Below are 18,172 nucleotides of genomic sequence, written 5' to 3'. Positions count from 1 at the left end.
ATGATGGATGGGGTGGTAGGAAGCTGGCAGAGCGGTATAGGGAATCTGGTAAAGGGGTATGAGGATGACAGGGGGTGGGGTGGTAGTAAGCTGGCAGAGGGGTACAGGGGGGATGATGATGACAGGGGGTAGGGTGGTGGGATGCCAGGCACAGGGAGATGATTAGGATAATAATGACAGGGGGTCAGTGGATGGCCTCATATGCCGGGTGGGATACATATCATCAGGGCTGGGTGTGGGGGGGGTTGTCAGTATTGATTTTTGGGGCGCCCTCCTCGGTCTGGGGGTGAAGTCTTGCTGTACCTTGAGGCTCCCTGATGATCTCCTCTCTGACAAGTCCTCCTCTGCAGACGGTCCATCCTGCAGAGCGGATCGGAGAGGTATTATTATTATTATCTGAGCTCCCAGCTCTGCACATGGCAGGAGATGAGAGCAGAGCCCGGCAGAAGGGGAGGAGTTGGGGGAGGGGAGAACACGGAGCCGTCCACTGACCCTGAGAGCTCGGACGGTGCAGTGCTGAGTAGTCAGTCTGATACCGGAGGGGGAAAACTATAAAAACGCCGGTGCTGGGGACACCGACCGGGGACATTCCCTCCATGTCAGGGATAGTAAGCAGCCGGCGAGGCCTTAAGCGACCGTCTAATTAGAGAGCCGCCTCTGGTGACAACCCGAGCTCGGTGTCCTCCTGAGTCCGCTCTCCTCACACGGAACCGGAAGATAGTGGCTGCCATCACTTACACACGTGGCTGCCATCACTTACACACGTGACTTACACACGTGGCTGCCATCCCTTACCCACGTGATCGCCTTCCCTGCCCCACCGTCTCCATGGAGACCCAGCTCTGGAACCGTTATTTCTGCCAGACAGCCTCGATGACGTCACAGCGCAGCAAAGCCTATAAATAGCAGAGCAGGGCAGTAGCCGTTAGTCGTGTTCTGTGCGTCGAGGGAGGAAGTACCATTTCTGCTCTCTCCTCCTTGTCCATGTTCTATTCTCATCTGATTCTAATCTGTTATGAACCAAACCCCATCCGGACTGTATATCACCATTTCTGATAACTAATGGAGTTTATTCATTTTAAATAATAGAAATAGAAAGCTCCAGATTTGGGTATATGTGGGGACAAGACATCGCCTTGGCTGCACTATGTATGTATATATCCTAAATTAACTTCTCAGTTTAAACCAAGCAATTCCATTGCAGGGGCATTATAACAAAAACAAACTCCATGCAGATCTTCTATCAATCTGTTTAATGGAGTGATGTCATTGAAAAGATGGGACTTTAATGGTGCTTTTTTTATGGGTCTTTTCACAGGTACTGTTTTAATATCCCAAGTGGGTTAAAAACACTTACAGGATGGAGGAATAGAACAGGCACATCATGGAAGTTGTAAAAAACAGTATTGGAAGGGGTCACAGCGGAGGGAAGTCTTCAGAATGATGGATGTGTGACTCACTGGATCTATCACAGTCCGCAGCAGGATGAGACGCTGGAACGCTGTTGGAGCCGGCGTCATCAGCGCGGAGAGGAGAAGGACCCAGAAGTGATGTCAAATGCTGAGAGACTCTGTAACCAGCCTGGACCGCAGAGCGGAGGATGTGAGGTCATAAGAAAGGGACGCGTTTCGGAACTCTGGACGGTTCCTTTGTCAACCTCTGAATGCAGCTTATGAGTTGCCATGCCGCCTGCCACCAGATGCAGTTTGACACTTGTCAACAGATGCAGCTTGTCAATTGCCACGTCCCCTGCCACTAGATGCAGCTTTTCAACAGAAGCAGATTGTCACGTTCAACAGATGCAGCTTATGAGTTGCCATGTCGCCTGCCACCAGATGCAGATTGACACTCGTCGACAATTATTCATTTTGAATAAGAGAAATAGAAAGCTCCAGATTTGGGTATATGAAGGGGACAAGACATCGCTCTGGCTGCACTATGTATGTATCTATCCTAAATTAACTTTTCAGTTTAAACCAAGCAAATCCATTGCAGGGGCATTATAACAAAAACAAACTCCATGCAGATCTTCTATCAATCTGTTTAATGGAGTGATGTCATTGAAAAGATGGGACTTTAATGGTGCTTTTTTATGGGTCTTTTCACAGGTAATTTGTCGGGGCGATGGATGGTGTTGGCAATTCCATTATCACTGCACCATGGTTGATAAGGTGTCAGAATGATTGAAGCGCATTATTTCTATTATCACATTGTGATATAACATGATAGAGTTCAACTCTCCATAATGCAGAATCAGTGGGAACCCTGAGTGTGTTACCTGCTGCCATCACCTGCCACCAGATGCAGCGTGTCAACAGAAGCAGATTGTCACTTTCAACAGATGCAGCTTATGAATTGCCATGTCGCCTGCCACCAGATGCAGTTTGACACTCGTCAACAGATAAACAAACAAAAGACGCCTCTAAGTGTAGAAGAAAAACTGTTTTAATATCCCAACTGGGTTAAAAACACTTACAGGATGGAGGAATAGAACAGGCACATCATGGAAGTTGTAAAAAACAGCATTGGAAGGGGTCACGGCGGAGGGAAGTCTTCAGACTTGGATGGATGTGTGACTCACTGGATCTATCACAGTCCGCAGCAGGATGAGACGCTGGAGCGCTGTTGGAGCCGGCGTCATCAGCGCGGAGAGGAGAAGGACCCAGAAGTGATGTCCAATGCTGAGAGACTCTGTAACCAGCCTAGAGAAATAGAAGAGAAATAGAAAGCTCCAGATTTGGGTATATGAAGGGGACAAGACATCACCTTGGCTGCACTATGTATGTATCTATCCTAAATTAACTTCTCAGTTTAAACCAAGCAAATCCATTGCAGGGGCATTATAACAAAAACAAACTCCATGCAGATCTTCTATCAATCTGTTTAATGGAGTGATGTCATTGAAAAGATGGAACTTTAATGGTGCTTTTTTTATGGGTCTTTTCACAGGCAATTTGTCAGGGCGATGGATGGTGTTGGCAATTCCACTATCACTGCACCATGGTTGATATGGTGTCAGAATGATTGAAGCGCATTATTTCTATTCATTGTCAACCTCTGGTTTGTCAACCTCTGGATGCAGCTTATGAGTTGCCATGTCGTCTGCCACCAGATGCAGTTTGACACTCATCAACAGATGCAGCTTGTCAATTGCCACGTCACCTGCCACCAGATGCAGCTTGTCAACAGAAGCAGATTGTCACTTTCAACAGATTCTTAGATTGTAAGCTCTATGAGCAGGGACCTCTGATTCCTACTGTATTAAAATGTATTGTATTTGTACTGTCTACCCTCAAGTTGTAAAGGGCTACGTAAACTGTTGGCACTATATAAATCCTGTATAATAATAATAATAACAAATTCAGCTTATGAGTTGCCACGTCACCTGCCACCAGATGCAGCTTGTTAACAGAAGCAGATTGTCACTTTCAACAGATTCTTAGATTGTAAGCTCTAAGGAGCAGGGACCTTTGATTCCTACTGTATTAAAATGTATTTTATTTGTACTGTCTACCCTCAAGTTGTAAAGCGCTACGTAAACTGTTGGCACTATATAAATGCTGTATAATAATAATAATAACAAATGCAGCTTATGAGTTGCCACGTCACCTGCCACCAGATGCAGCTTGTCAACAGAAGCAGCTTGTCACTTGTCAACAGATGCAGCTTGGTGGAGGAGTACGAGGCACCCTCAGTTCCTCAATACTTTGGGGTGGAGGTGTAGCAGGGCATCCTCAGTACCTCGATACTTTAACGTGGAGAGGTAGGAGGGCATCCTCAGATCCTTAATACCTTGGAGTGGAGAGTTAGGAGGGCACCCTCAGTTTCTCAATACTTTGGGGTAGAGGGGTAGGAGGGCATCCTCAGTGCCTTGATACTTTAACGTGGAGAGGTAGGAGGGCATTCTCAGTTCCTTAATACCTTGGAGTGGAGAGTTAGGAGGGCATCCTCAGTTCCTCAATACTTTGGGGTAGGAGGGCACCCTCAGTTTCTCAATACTTTGGGGTAGAGGGGTAGGAGGGCATCCTCAGTGCCTTGATACTTTAACGTGGAGAGGTAGGAGGGCATTCTCAGTTCCTTAATACCTTGGAGTGGAGAGTTAGGAGGACATCCACAGTTCCTCAATACTTTGGGGTTGAGGGGTAGGACGGCTTCCATAGTGCCGTATTATTTGGGGTGGATAGGTAGGAGGACATCCTCAGTTCCTTAATACCTTGGAGTGGAGAGTTAGGAGGGCATCCTCAGTTCCTCAATACTTTGGGGTAGGAGGGCACCCTCAGTTTCTCAATACTTTGGGGTAGAGGGGTAGGAGGGCATCCTCAGTGCCTTGATACTTTAACGTGGAGAGGTAGGAGGGCATTCTCAGTTCCTTAATACCTTGGAGTGGAGAGTTAGGAGGGCATCCTCAGTTCCTCAATACTTTGGGGTTGAGGGGTACGACGGCTTCCATAGTGCCGTATTATTTGGGATGGATAGGTAGGAGGACATCCTCAGTTCCCTAATACCTTGGGGTAGAGAGTTAGGAGGGCTTCCTCAGTGCCTCAGTACTTTGGGGTAGGAGGGCACCCTCAGTTTCTCAATACTTTGGGGTAGAGGGGTAGGAGGGCATCCTCAGTGCCTTGAAACTTTAACATGGAGAGGTAGGAGGGCATTCTCAGTTCCTTAATACCTTGGAGTGGAGAGTTAGGAGGGCATCCTCAGTTCCTCAATACTTTGGGGTTGAGGGGTAGGACGGCTTCCATAGTGCCGTATTATTTGGGGTGGATAGGTAGGAGGACATCCTCAGTTCCTTAATACCTTGGGGTAGAGAGTTAGGAGTGCTTCCTCAGTGCCTCAATACTTTGGGGTAGGAGGGCACCCTCAGTTTCTCAATACCTTGGGGTAGAGGGGTAGGAGGGCATCCTCAGTGCCTTGATACTTTAACGTGGAGAGGTAGGAGGGCATTCTCAGTTCCTTAATACCTTGGAGTGGAGAGTTAGGAGGGCATCCTCAGTTCCTCAATACTTTGGGGTAGGAGGGCACCCTCAGTTTCTCAATACTTTGGGGTAGAGGGGTAGGAGGGCATCCTCAGTGCCTTGATACTTTAACGTGGAGAGGTAGGAGGGCATTCTCAGTTCCTTAATACCTTGGAGTGGAGAGTTAGGAGGGCATCCTCAGTTCCTCAATACTTTGGGGTTGAGGGGTAGGACGGCTTCCATAGTGCCGTATTATTTGGGGTGGATAGGTAGGAGGACATCCTCAGTTCCTTAATACCTTGGGGTAGAGAGTTAGGAGGGCTTCCTCAGTGCCTCAATACTTTGGGGTAGGAGGGCACCCTCAGTTTCTCAATACTTTGGGGTAGAGGGGTAGGAGGGCATCCTCAGTGCCTTGATACTTTAACGTGGAGAGGTAGGAGGGCATTCTCAGTTCCTTAATACCTTGGAGTGGAGAGTTAGGAGGGCATCCTCAGTTCCTCAATACTTTGGGGTAGGAGGGCACCCTCAGTTTCTCAATACTTTGGGGTAGAGGGGTAGGAGGGCATCCTCAGTGCCTTGATACTTTAACGTGGAGAGGTAGGAGGGCATTCTCAGTTCCTTAATACCTTCAAGTGGAGAGTTAGGAGGGCATCCTCAGTTCCTCAATACTTTGGGGTTGAGGGGTAGGACGGCTTCCATAGTGCCGTATTATTTGGGATGGATAGGTAGGAGGACATCCTCAGTTCCTTAATACCTTGGGGTAGAGAGTTAGGAGGGCTTCCTCAGTGCCTCAATACTTTGGGGTAGGAGGGCACCCTCAGTTTCTCAATACTTTGGGGTAGAGGGGTAGGAGGACATCCTCAGTGCCTTGATACTTTAAAGTGGAGAGGTAGGAGGGCATTCTCAGTTCCTTAATACCTTGGAGTGGAGAGTTAGGAGGACATCCTCAGTTCCTCAATACTTTGGGGTAGGAGGGCACCCTCAGTTTCTCAATACTTTGGGGTAGAGGGGTAGGAGGGCATCCTCAGTGCCTTGATACTTTAACGTGGAGGGGTAGGAGGGCATTCTCAGTTCCTTAATACCTTGGAGTGGAGAGTTAGGAGGGCATCCTCAGTTCCTCAATACTTTGGGGTTGAGGGGTAGGACGGCTTCCATAGTGCCGTATTATTTGGGGTGGATAGGTAGGAGGACATCCTCAGTTCCTTAATACCTTGGGGTAGAGAGTTAGGAGGGCTTCCTCAGTGCCTCAATACTTTGGGGTAGGAGGGCACCCTCAGTTTCTCATTACTTTGGGGTAGAGGGGTAGGAGGGCATCCTCAGTGCCTTGATACTTTAACGTGGAGAGGTAGGAGGGCATTCTCAGTTCCTTAATACCTTGGAGTGGAGAGTTAGGAGGGCATCCTCAGTTCCTCAATACTTTGGGGTAGGAGGGCACCCTCAGTTTCTCAATACTTTGGGGTAGAGGGGTAGGAGGGCATCCTCAGTGCCTTGATACTTTAACGTGGAGAGGTAGGAGGGCATTCTCAGTTCCTTAATACCTTGGAGTGGAGAGTTAGGAGGACATCCTCAGTTCCTCAATACTTTGGGGTTGAGGGGTAGGACGGCTTCCATAGTGCCGTATTATTTGGGGTGGATAGGTAGGAGGACATCCTCAGTTCCTTAATACCTTGGAGTGGAGAGTTAGGAGGGCATCCTCAGTTCCTCAATACTTTGGGGTAGGAGGGCACCCTCAGTTTCTCAATACTTTGGGGTAGAGGGGTAGGAGTGCATCCTCAGTGCCTTGATACTTTAACGTGGAGAGGTAGGAGGGCATTCTCAGTTCCTTAATACCTTGGAGTGGAGAGTTAGGAGGGCATCCTCAGTTCCTCAATACTTTGGGGTAGGAGGGCACCCTCAGTTTCTCAATACTTTGGGGTAGAGGGGTAGGAGGGCATCCTCAGTGCCTTGATACTTTAACGTGGAGAGGTAGGAGGGCATTCTCAGTTCCTTAATACCTTGGAGTGGAGAGTTAGGAGGGCATCCTCAGTTCCTCAATACTTTGGGGTAGGAGGGCACCCTCAGTTTCTCAATACTTTGGGGTAGAGGGGTAGGAGGGCATCCTCAGTGCCTTGATACTTTAACGTGGAGAGGTAGGAGGGCATTCTCAGTTCCTTAATACCTTGGAGTGGAGAGTTAGGAGGACATCCACAGTTCCTCAATACTTTGGGGTTGAGGGGTAGGACGGCTTCCATAGTGCCGTATTATTTGGGGTGGATAGGTAGGAGGACATCCTCAGTTCCTTAATACCTTGGAGTGGAGAGTTAGGAGGGCATCCTCAGTTCCTCAATACTTTGGGGTAGGAGGGCACCCTCAGTTTCTCAATACTTTGGGGTAGAGGGGTAGGAGGGCATCCTCAGTGCCTTGATACTTTAAAGTGGAGAGGTAGGAGGGCATTCTCAGTTCCTTAATACCTTGGAGTGGAGAGTTAGGAGGACATCCTCAGTTCCTCAATACTTTGGGGTTGAGGGGTAGGACGGCTTCCATAGTGCCGTATTATTTGGGATGGATAGGTAGGAGGACATCCTCAGTTCCCTAATACCTTGGGGTAGAGAGTTAGGAGGGCTTCCTCAGTGCCTCAGTACTTTGGGGTAGGAGGGCACCCTCAGTTTCTCAATACTTTGGGGTAGAGGGGTAGGAGGGCATCCTCAGTGCCTTGATACTTTAACATGGAGAGGTAGGAGGGCATTCTCAGTTCCTTAATACCTTGGAGTGGAGAGTTAGGAGGGCATCCTCAGTTCCTCAATACTTTGGGGTTGAGGGGTAGGACGGCTTCCATAGTGCCGTATTATTTGGGGTGGATAGGTAGGAGGACATCCTCAGTTCCTTAATACCTTGGGGTAGAGAGTTAGGAGTGCTTCCTCAGTGCCTCAATACTTTGGGGTAGGAGGGCACCCTCAGTTTCTCAATACCTTGGGGTAGAGGGGTAGGAGGGCATCCTCAGTGCCTTGATACTTTAACGTGGAGAGGTAGGAGGGCATTCTCAGTTCCTTAATACCTTGGAGTGGAGAGTTAGGAGGGCATCCTCAGTTCCTCAATACTTTGGGGTAGGAGGGCACCCTCAGTTTCTCAATACTTTGGGGTAGAGGGGTAGGAGGGCATCCTCAGTGCCTTGATACTTTAACGTGGAGAGGTAGGAGGGCATTCTCAGTTCCTTAATACCTTGGAGTGGAGAGTTAGGAGGACATCCTCAGTTCCTCAATACTTTGGGGTTGAGGGGTAGGACGGCTTCCATAGTGCCGTATTATTTGGGGTGGATAGGTAGGAGGACATCCTCAGTTCCTTAATACCTTGGAGTGGAGAGTTAGGAGGGCATCCTCAGTTCCTCAATACTTTGGGGTAGGAGGGCACCCTCAGTTTCTCAATACTTTGGGGTAGAGGGGTAGGAGTGCATCCTCAGTGCCTTGATACTTTAACGTGGAGAGGTAGGAGGGCATTCTCAGTTCCTTAATACCTTGGAGTGGAGAGTTAGGAGGGCATCCTCAGTTCCTCAATACTTTGGGGTAGGAGGGCACCCTCAGTTTCTCAATACTTTGGGGTAGAGGGGTAGGAGGGCATCCTCAGTGCCTTGATACTTTAACGTGGAGAGGTAGGAGGGCATTCTCAGTTCCTTAATACCTTGGAGTGGAGAGTTAGGAGGGCATCCTCAGTTCCTCAATACTTTGGGGTAGGAGGGCACCCTCAGTTTCTCAATACTTTGGGGTAGAGGGGTAGGAGGGCATCCTCAGTGCCTTGATACTTTAACGTGGAGAGGTAGGAGGGCATTCTCAGTTCCTTAATACCTTGGAGTGGAGAGTTAGGAGGACATCCACAGTTCCTCAATACTTTGGGGTAGGAGGGCACCCTCAGTTTCTCAATACTTTGGGGTAGAGGGGTAGGAGGGCATCCTCAGTGCCTTGATACTTTAAAGTGGAGAGGTAGGAGGGCATTCTCAGTTCCTTAATACCTTGGAGTGGAGAGTTAGGAGGGCATCCTCAGTTCCTCAATACTTTGGGGTTGAGGGGTAGGACGGCTTCCATAGTGCCGTATTATTTGGGGTGGATAGGTAGGAGGACATCCTCAGTTCCTTAATACCTTGGAGTGGAGAGTTAGGAGGGCATCCTCAGTTCCTCAATACTTTGGGGTAGGAGGGCACCCTCAGTTTCTCAATACTTTGGGGTAGAGGGGTAGGAGGGCATCCTCAGTGCCTTGATACTTTAAAGTGGAGAGGTAGGAGGGCATTCTCAGTTCCTTAATACCTTGGAGTGGAGAGTTAGGAGGGCATCCTCAGTTCCTCAATACTTTGGGGTTGAGGGGTAGGACGGCTTCCATAGTGCCGTATTATTTGGGATGGATAGGTAGGAGGACATCCTCAGTTCCCTAATACCTTGGGGTAGAGAGTTAGGAGGGCTTCCTCAGTGCCTCAGTACTTTGGGGTAGGAGGGCACCCTCAGTTTCTCAATACTTTGGGGTAGAGGGGTAGGAGGGCATCCTCAGTGCCTTGATACTTTAACATGGAGAGGTAGGAGGGCATTCTCAGTTCCTTAATACCTTGGAGTGGAGAGTTAGGAGGGCATCCTCAGTTCCTCAATACTTTGGGGTTGAGGGGTAGGACGGCTTCCATAGTGCCGTATTATTTGGGGTGGATAGGTAGGAGGACATCCTCAGTTCCTTAATACCTTGGGGTAGAGAGTTAGGAGTGCTTCCTCAGTGCCTCAATACTTTGGGGTAGGAGGGCACCCTCAGTTTCTCAATACCTTGGGGTAGAGGGGTAGGAGGGCATCCTCAGTGCCTTGATACTTTAACGTGGAGAGGTAGGAGGGCATTCTCAGTTCCTTAATACCTTGGAGTGGAGAGTTAGGAGGGCATCCTCAGTTCCTCAATACTTTGGGGTAGGAGGGCACCCTCAGTTTCTCAATACTTTGGGGTAGAGGAGTAGGAGGGCATCCTCAGTGCCTTGATACTTTAACGTGGAGAGGTAGGAGGGCATTCTCAGTTCCTTAATACCTTGGAGTGGAGAGTTAGGAGGGCATCCTCAGTTCCTCAATACTTTGGGGTTGAGGGGTAGGACGGCTTCCATAGTGCCGTATTATTTGGGGTGGATAGGTAGGAGGACATCCTCAGTTCCTTAATACCTTGGGGTAGAGAGTTAGGAGGGCTTCCTCAGTGCCTCAATACTTTGGGGTAGGAGGGCACCCTCAGTTTCTCAATACTTTGGGGTAGAGGGGTAGGAGGGCATCCTCAGTGCCTTGATACTTTAACGTGGAGAGGTAGGAGGGCATTCTCAGTTCCTTAATACCTTGGAGTGGAGAGTTAGGAGGGCATCCTCAGTTCCTCAATACTTTGGGGTAGGAGGGCACCCTCAGTTTCTCAATACTTTGGGGTAGAGGGGTAGGAGGGCATCCTCAGTGCCTTGATACTTTAACGTGGAGAGGTAGGAGGGCATTCTCAGTTCCTTAATACCTTCAAGTGGAGAGTTAGGAGGGCATCCTCAGTTCCTCAATACTTTGGGGTTGAGGGGTAGGACGGCTTCCATAGTGCCGTATTATTTGGGATGGATAGGTAGGAGGACATCCTCAGTTCCTTAATACCTTGGGGTAGAGAGTTAGGAGGGCTTCCTCAGTGCCTCAATACTTTGGGGTAGGAGGGCACCCTCAGTTTCTCAATACTTTGGGGTAGAGGGGTAGGAGGACATCCTCAGTGCCTTGATACTTTAAAGTGGAGAGGTAGGAGGGCATTCTCAGTTCCTTAATACCTTGGAGTGGAGAGTTAGGAGGACATCCTCAGTTCCTCAATACTTTGTGGTAGGAGGGCACCCTCAGTTTCTCAATACTTTGGGGTAGAGGGGTAGGAGGGCATCCTCAGTGCCTTGATACTTTAACGTGGAGGGGTAGGAGGGCATTCTCAGTTCCTTAATACCTTGGAGTGGAGAGTTAGGAGGGCATCCTCAGTTCCTCAATACTTTGGGGTTGAGGGGTAGGACGGCTTCCATAGTGCCGTATTATTTGGGGTGGATAGGTAGGAGGACATCCTCAGTTCCTTAATACCTTGGGGTAGAGAGTTAGGAGGGCTTCCTCAGTGCCTCAATACTTTGGGGTAGGAGGGCACCCTCAGTTTCTCATTACTTTGGGGTAGAGGGGTAGGAGGGCATCCTCAGTGCCTTGATACTTTAACGTGGAGAGGTAGGAGGGCATTCTCAGTTCCTTAATACCTTGGAGTGGAGAGTTAGGAGGGCATCCTCAGTTCCTCAATACTTTGGGGTAGGAGGGCACCCTCAGTTTCTCAATACTTTGGGGTAGAGGGGTAGGAGGGCATCCTCAGTGCCTTGATACTTTAACGTGGAGAGGTAGGAGGGCATTCTCAGTTCCTTAATACCTTGGAGTGGAGAGTTAGGAGGGCATCCTCAGTTCCTCAATACTTTGGGGTAGGAGGGCACCCTCAGTTTCTCAATACTTTGGGGTAGAGGGGTAGGAGGGCATCCTCAGTGCCTTGATACTTTAACGTGGAGAGGTAGGAGGGCATTCTCAGTTCCTTAATACCTTGGAGTGGAGAGTTAGGAGGGCATCCTCAGTTCCTCAATACTTTGGGGTTGAGGGGTAGGACGGCTTCCATAGTGCCGTATTATTTGGGGTGGATAGGTAGGAGGACATCCTCAGTTCCTTAATACCTTGGAGTGGAGAGTTAGGAGGGCATCCTCAGTTCCTCAATACTTTGGGGTAGGAGGGCACCCTCAGTTTCTCAATACTTTGGGGTAGAGGGGTAGGAGTGCATCCTCAGTGCCTTGATACTTTAACGTGGAGAGGTAGGAGGGCATTCTCAGTTCCTTAATACCTTGGAGTGGAGAGTTAGGAGGGCATCCTCAGTTCCTCAATACTTTGGGGTAGGAGGGCACCCTCAGTTTCTCAATACTTTGGGGTAGAGGGGTAGGAGGGCATCCTCAGTGCCTTGATACTTTAACGTGGAGAGGTAGGAGGGCATTCTCAGTTCCTTAATACCTTGGAGTGGAGAGTTAGGAGGGCATCCTCAGTTCCTCAATACTTTGGGGTAGGAGGGCACCCTCAGTTTCTCAATACTTTGGGGTAGAGGGGTAGGAGGGCATCCTCAGTGCCTTGATACTTTAACGTGGAGAGGTAGGAGGGCATTCTCAGTTCCTTAATACCTTGGAGTGGAGAGTTAGGAGGGCATCCTCAGTTCCTCAATACTTTGGGGTTGAGGGGTAGGACGGCTTCCATAGTGCCGTATTATTTGGGGTGGATAGGTAGGAGGACATCATCAGTTCCTTAATACCTTGGGGTAGAGAGTTAGGAGGGCTTCCTCAGTGCCTCAATACTTTGGGGTAGGAGGGCACCCTCAGTTTCTCAATACTTTGGGGTAGAGGGGTAGGAGGGCATCCTCAGTGCCTTGATACTTTAACATGGAGAGGTAGGAGGGCATTCTCAGTTCCTTAATACCTTGGAGTGGAGAGTTAGGAGGGCATCCTCAGTTCCTCAATACTTTGGGGTAGGAGGGCACCCTCAGTTTCTCAATACTTTGGGGTAGAGGGGCAGGAGGGCATCCTCAGTGCCTTGATACTTTAACGTGGAGAGGTAGGAGGGCATTCTCAGTTCCTTAATACCTTGGAGTGGAGAGTTAGGAGGACATCCTCAGTTCCTCAATACTTTGGGGTTGAGGGGTAGGACGGCTTCCATAGTGCCGTATTATTTGGGGTGGATAGGTAGGAGGACATCCTCAGTTCCTTAATACCTTGGAGTGGAGAGTTAGGAGGGCATCCTCAGTTCCTCAATACTTTGGGGTAGGAGGGCACCCTCAGTTTCTCAATACTTTGGGGTAGAGGGGTAGGAGTGCATCCTCAGTGCCTTGATACTTTAACGTGGAGAGGTAGGAGGGCATTCTCAGTTCCTTAATACCTTGGAGTGGAGAGTTAGGAGGGCATCCTCAGTTCCTCAATACTTTGGGGTAGGAGGGCACCCTCAGTTTCTCAATACTTTGGGGTAGAGGGGTAGGAGGGCATCCTCAGTGCCTTGATACTTTAACGTGGAGAGGTAGGAGGGCATTCTCAGTTCCTTAATACCTTGGAGTGGAGAGTTAGGAGGGCATCCTCAGTTCCTCAATACTTTGGGGTAGGAGGGCACCCTCAGTTTCTCAATACTTTGGGGTAGAGGGGTAGGAGGGCATCCTCAGTGCCTTGATACTTTAACGTGGAGAGGTAGGAGGGCATTCTCAGTTCCTTAATACCTTGGAGTGGAGAGTTAGGAGGACATCCACAGTTCCTCAATACTTTGGGGTTGAGGGGTAGGACGGCTTCCATAGTGCCGTATTATTTGGGGTGGATAGGTAGGAGGACATCCTCAGTTCCTTAATACCTTGGAGTGGAGAGTTAGGAGGGCATCCTCAGTTCCTCAATACTTTGGGGTAGGAGGGCACCCTCAGTTTCTCAATACTTTGGGGTAGAGGGGTAGGAGGGCATCCTCAGTGCCTTGATACTTTAAAGTGGAGAGGTAGGAGGGCATTCTCAGTTCCTTAATACCTTGGAGTGGAGAGTTAGGAGGGCATCCTCAGTTCCTCAATACTTTGGGGTTGAGGGGTAGGACGGCTTCCATAGTGCCGTATTATTTGGGATGGATAGGTAGGAGGACATCCTCAGTTCCCTAATACCTTGGGGTAGAGAGTTAGGAGGGCTTCCTCAGTGCCTCAGTACTTTGGGGTAGGAGGGCACCCTCAGTTTCTCAATACTTTGGGGTAGAGGGGTAGGAGGGCATCCTCAGTGCCTTGATACTTTAACATGGAGAGGTAGGAGGGCATTCTCAGTTCCTTAATACCTTGGAGTGGAGAGTTAGGAGGGCATCCTCAGTTCCTCAATACTTTGGGGTTGAGGGGTAGGACGGCTTCCATAGTGCCGTATTATTTGGGGTGGATAGGTAGGAGGACATCCTCAGTTCCTTAATACCTTGGGGTAGAGAGTTAGGAGTGCTTCCTCAGTGCCTCAATACTTTGGGGTAGGAGGGCACCCTCAGTTTCTCAATACCTTGGGGTAGAGGGGTAGGAGGGCATCCTCAGTGCCTTGATACTTTAACGTGGAGAGGTAGGAGGGCATTCTCAGTTCCTTAATACCTTGGAGTGGAGAGTTAGGAGGGCATCCTCAGTTCCTCAATACTTTGGGGTAGGAGGGCACCCTCAGTTTCTCAATACTTTGGGGTAGAGGGGTAGGAGGGCATCCTCAGTGCCTTGATACTTTAACGTGGAGAGGTAGGAGGGCATTCTCAGTTCCTTAATACCTTGGAGTGGAGAGTTAGGAGGGCATCCTCAGTTCCTCAATACTTTGGGGTTGAGGGGTAGGACGGCTTCCATAGTGCCGTATTATTTGGGGTGGATAGGTAGGAGGACATCCTCAGTTCCTTAATACCTTGGGGTAGAGAGTTAGGAGGGCTTCCTCAGTGCCTCAATACTTTGGGGTAGGAGGGCACCCTCAGTTTCTCAATACTTTGGGGTAGAGGGGTAGGAGGGCATCCTCAGTGCCTTGATACTTTAACGTGGAGAGGTAGGAGGGCATTCTCAGTTCCTTAATACCTTGGAGTGGAGAGTTAGGAGGGCATCCTCAGTTCCTCAATACTTTGGGGTAGGAGGGCACCCTCAGTTTCTCAATACTTTGGGGTAGAGGGGTAGGAGGGCATCCTCAGTGCCTTGATACTTTAACGTGGAGAGGTAGGAGGGCATTCTCAGTTCCTTAATACCTTCAAGTGGAGAGTTAGGAGGGCATCCTCAGTTCCTCAATACTTTGGGGTTGAGGGGTAGGACGGCTTCCATAGTGCCGTATTATTTGGGATGGATAGGTAGGAGGACATCCTCAGTTCCTTAATACCTTGGGGTAGAGAGTTAGGAGGGCTTCCTCAGTGCCTCAATACTTTGGGGTAGGAGGGCACCCTCAGTTTCTCAATACTTTGGGGTAGAGGGGTAGGAGGACATCCTCAGTGCCTTGATACTTTAAAGTGGAGAGGTAGGAGGGCATTCTCAGTTCCTTAATACCTTGGAGTGGAGAGTTAGGAGGACATCCTCAGTTCCTCAATACTTTGGGGTAGGAGGGCACCCTCAGTTTCTCAATACTTTGGGGTAGAGGGGTAGGAGGGCATCCTCAGTGCCTTGATACTTTAACGTGGAGGGGTAGGAGGGCATTCTCAGTTCCTTAATACCTTGGAGTGGAGAGTTAGGAGGGCATCCTCAGTTCCTCAATACTTTGGGGTTGAGGGGTAGGACGGCTTCCATAGTGCCGTATTATTTGGGGTGGATAGGTAGGAGGACATCCTCAGTTCCTTAATACCTTGGGGTAGAGAGTTAGGAGGGCTTCCTCAGTGCCTCAATACTTTGGGGTAGGAGGGCACCCTCAGTTTCTCATTACTTTGGGGTAGAGGGGTAGGAGGGCATCCTCAGTGCCTTGATACTTTAACGTGGAGAGGTAGGAGGGCATTCTCAGTTCCTTAATACCTTGGAGTGGAGAGTTAGGAGGGCATCCTCAGTTCCTCAATACTTTGGGGTAGGAGGGCACCCTCAGTTTCTCAATACTTTGGGGTAGAGGGGTAGGAGGGCATCCTCAGTGCCTTGATACTTTAACGTGGAGAGGTAGGAGGGCATTCTCAGTTCCTTAATACCTTGGAGTGGAGAGTTAGGAGGACATCCTCAGTTCCTCAATACTTTGGGGTTGAGGGGTAGGACGGCTTCCATAGTGCCGTATTATTTGGGGTGGATAGGTAGGAGGACATCCTCAGTTCCTTAATACCTTGGAGTGGAGAGTTAGGAGGGCATCCTCAGTTCCTCAATACTTTGGGGTAGGAGGGCACCCTCAGTTTCTCAATACTTTGGGGTAGAGGGGTAGGAGTGCATCCTCAGTGCCTTGATACTTTAACGTGGAGAGGTAGGAGGGCATTCTCAGTTCCTTAATACCTTGGAGTGGAGAGTTAGGAGGGCATCCTCAGTTCCTCAATACTTTGGGGTAGGAGGGCACCCTCAGTTTCTCAATACTTTGGGGTAGAGGGGTAGGAGGGCATCCTCAGTGCCTTGATACTTTAACGTGGAGAGGTAGGAGGGCATTCTCAGTTCCTTAATACCTTGGAGTGGAGAGTTAGGAGGGCATCCTCAGTTCCTCAATACTTTGGGGTAGGAGGGCACCCTCAGTTTCTCAATACTTTGGGGTAGAGGGGTAGGAGGGCATCCTCAGTGCCTTGATACTTTAACGTGGAGAGGTAGGAGGGCATTCTCAGTTCCTTAATACCTTGGAGTGGAGAGTTAGGAGGGCATCCTCAGTTCCTCAATACTTTGGGGTTGAGGGGTAGGACGGCTTCCATAGTGCCGTATTATTTGGGATGGATAGGTAGGAGGACATCCTCAGTTCCCTAATACCTTGGGGTAGAGAGTTAGGAGGGCTTCCTCAGTGCCTCAGTACTTTGGGGTAGGAGGGCACCCTCAGTTTCTCAATACTTTGGGGTAGAGGGGTAGGAGGGCATCCTCAGTGCCTTGATACTTTAACGTGGAGAGGTAGGAGGGCATTCTCAGTTCCTTAATACCTTGGAGTGGAGAGTTAGGAGGGCATCCTCAGTTCCTCAATACTTTGGGGTTGAGGGGTAGGACGGCTTCCATAGTGCCGTATTATTTGGGATGGATAGGTAGGAGGACATCCTCAGTTCCCTAATACCTTGGGGTAGAGAGTTAGGAGGGCTTCCTCAGTGCCTCAATACTTTGGGGTAGGAGGGCACCCTCAGTTTCTCAATACCTTGGGGTAGAGGGGTAGGAGGGCATCCTCAGTGCCTTGATACTTTAACGTGGAGAGGTAGGAGGGCATTCTCAGTTCCTTAATACCTTGGAGTGGAGAGTTAGGAGGGCATCCTCAGTTCCTCAATACTTTGGGGTAGGAGGGCACCCTCAGTTTCTCAATACTTTGGGGTAGAGGGGTAGGAGGGCATCCTCAGTGCCTTGATACTTTAACGTGGAGAGGTAGGAGGGCATTCTTAGTTCCTTAATACCTTGGAGTGGAGAGTTAGGAGGGCATCCTCAGTTCCTCAATACTTTGGGGTTGAGGGGTAGGACGGCTTCCATAGTGCCGTATTATTTGGGGTGGATAGGTAGGAGGACATCCTCAGTTCCTTAATACCTTGGGGTAGAGAGTTAGGAGGGCTTCCTCAGTGCCTCAATACTTTGGGGTAGGAGGGCACCCTCAGTTTCTCAATACTTTGGGGTAGAGGGGTAGGAGGGCATCCTCAGTGCCTTGATACTTTAACGTGGAGAGGTAGGAGGGCATTCTCAGTTCCTTAATACCTTGGAGTGGAGAGTTAGGAGGGCATCCTCAGTTCCTCAATACTTTGGGGTAGGAGGGCACCCTCAGTTTCTCAATACTTTGGGGTAGAGGGGTAGGAGGGCATCCTCAGTGCCTTGATACTTTAACGTGGAGGGGTAGGAGGGCATTCTCAGTTCCTTAATACCTTGGAGTGGAGAGTTAGGAGGGCATCCTCAGTTCCTCAATACTTTGGGGTTGAGGGGTAGGACGGCTTCCATAGTGCCGTATTATTTGGGGTGGATAGGTAGGAGGACATCCTCAGTTCCTTAATACCTTGGGGTAGAGAGTTAGGAGGGCTTCCTCAGTGCCTCAATACTTTGGGGTAGGAGGGCACCCTCAGTTTCTCATTACTTTGGGGTAGAGGGGTAGGAGGGCATCCTCAGTGCCTTGATACTTTAACGTGGAGAGGTAGGAGGGCATTCTCAGTTCCTTAATACCTTGGAGTGGAGAGTTAGGAGGGCATCCTCAGTTCCTCAATACTTTGGGGTAGGAGGGCACCCTCAGTTTCTCAATACTTTGGGGTAGAGGGGTAGGAGGGCATCCTCAGTGCCTTGATACTTTAACGTGGAGAGGTAGGAGGGCATTCTCAGTTCCTTAATACCTTGGAGTGGAGAGTTAGGAGGACATCCTCAGTTCCTCAATACTTTGGGGTTGAGGGGTAGGACGGCTTCCATAGTGCCGTATTATTTGGGGTGGATAGGTAGGAGGACATCCTCAGTTCCTTAATACCTTGGAGTGGAGAGTTAGGAGGGCATCCTCAGTTCCTCAATACTTTGGGGTAGGAGGGCACCCTCAGTTTCTCAATACTTTGGGGTAGAGGGGTAGGAGTGCATCCTCAGTGCCTTGATACTTTAACGTGGAGAGGTAGGAGGGCATTCTC

General features: G+C 49.6%; 1 long non-coding RNA gene across 1 annotated transcript; it reads left to right on the top strand.

Moving 5' to 3' along the window:
- The first annotated feature begins 454 nt into the window (after positions 1–454).
- Positions 455–3,506, top strand: LOC141103809 (uncharacterized). The gene is made up of 2 exons (XR_012235371.1): positions 455–1,149; positions 1,319–3,506. It is a non-coding gene; the product is annotated as an uncharacterized lncRNA (long non-coding RNA).
- Positions 3,507–18,172: the final 14,666 nt, after the last annotated feature.

Source organism: Aquarana catesbeiana, linkage group LG07 (genome assembly GCF_042186555.1).
Source record: "Aquarana catesbeiana isolate 2022-GZ linkage group LG07, ASM4218655v1, whole genome shotgun sequence".
In the NCBI taxonomy this organism is placed as follows: Eukaryota; Metazoa; Chordata; class Amphibia; order Anura; family Ranidae; genus Aquarana; species Aquarana catesbeiana.
This window is presented reverse-complemented; position numbering and strand designations above follow the sequence as displayed.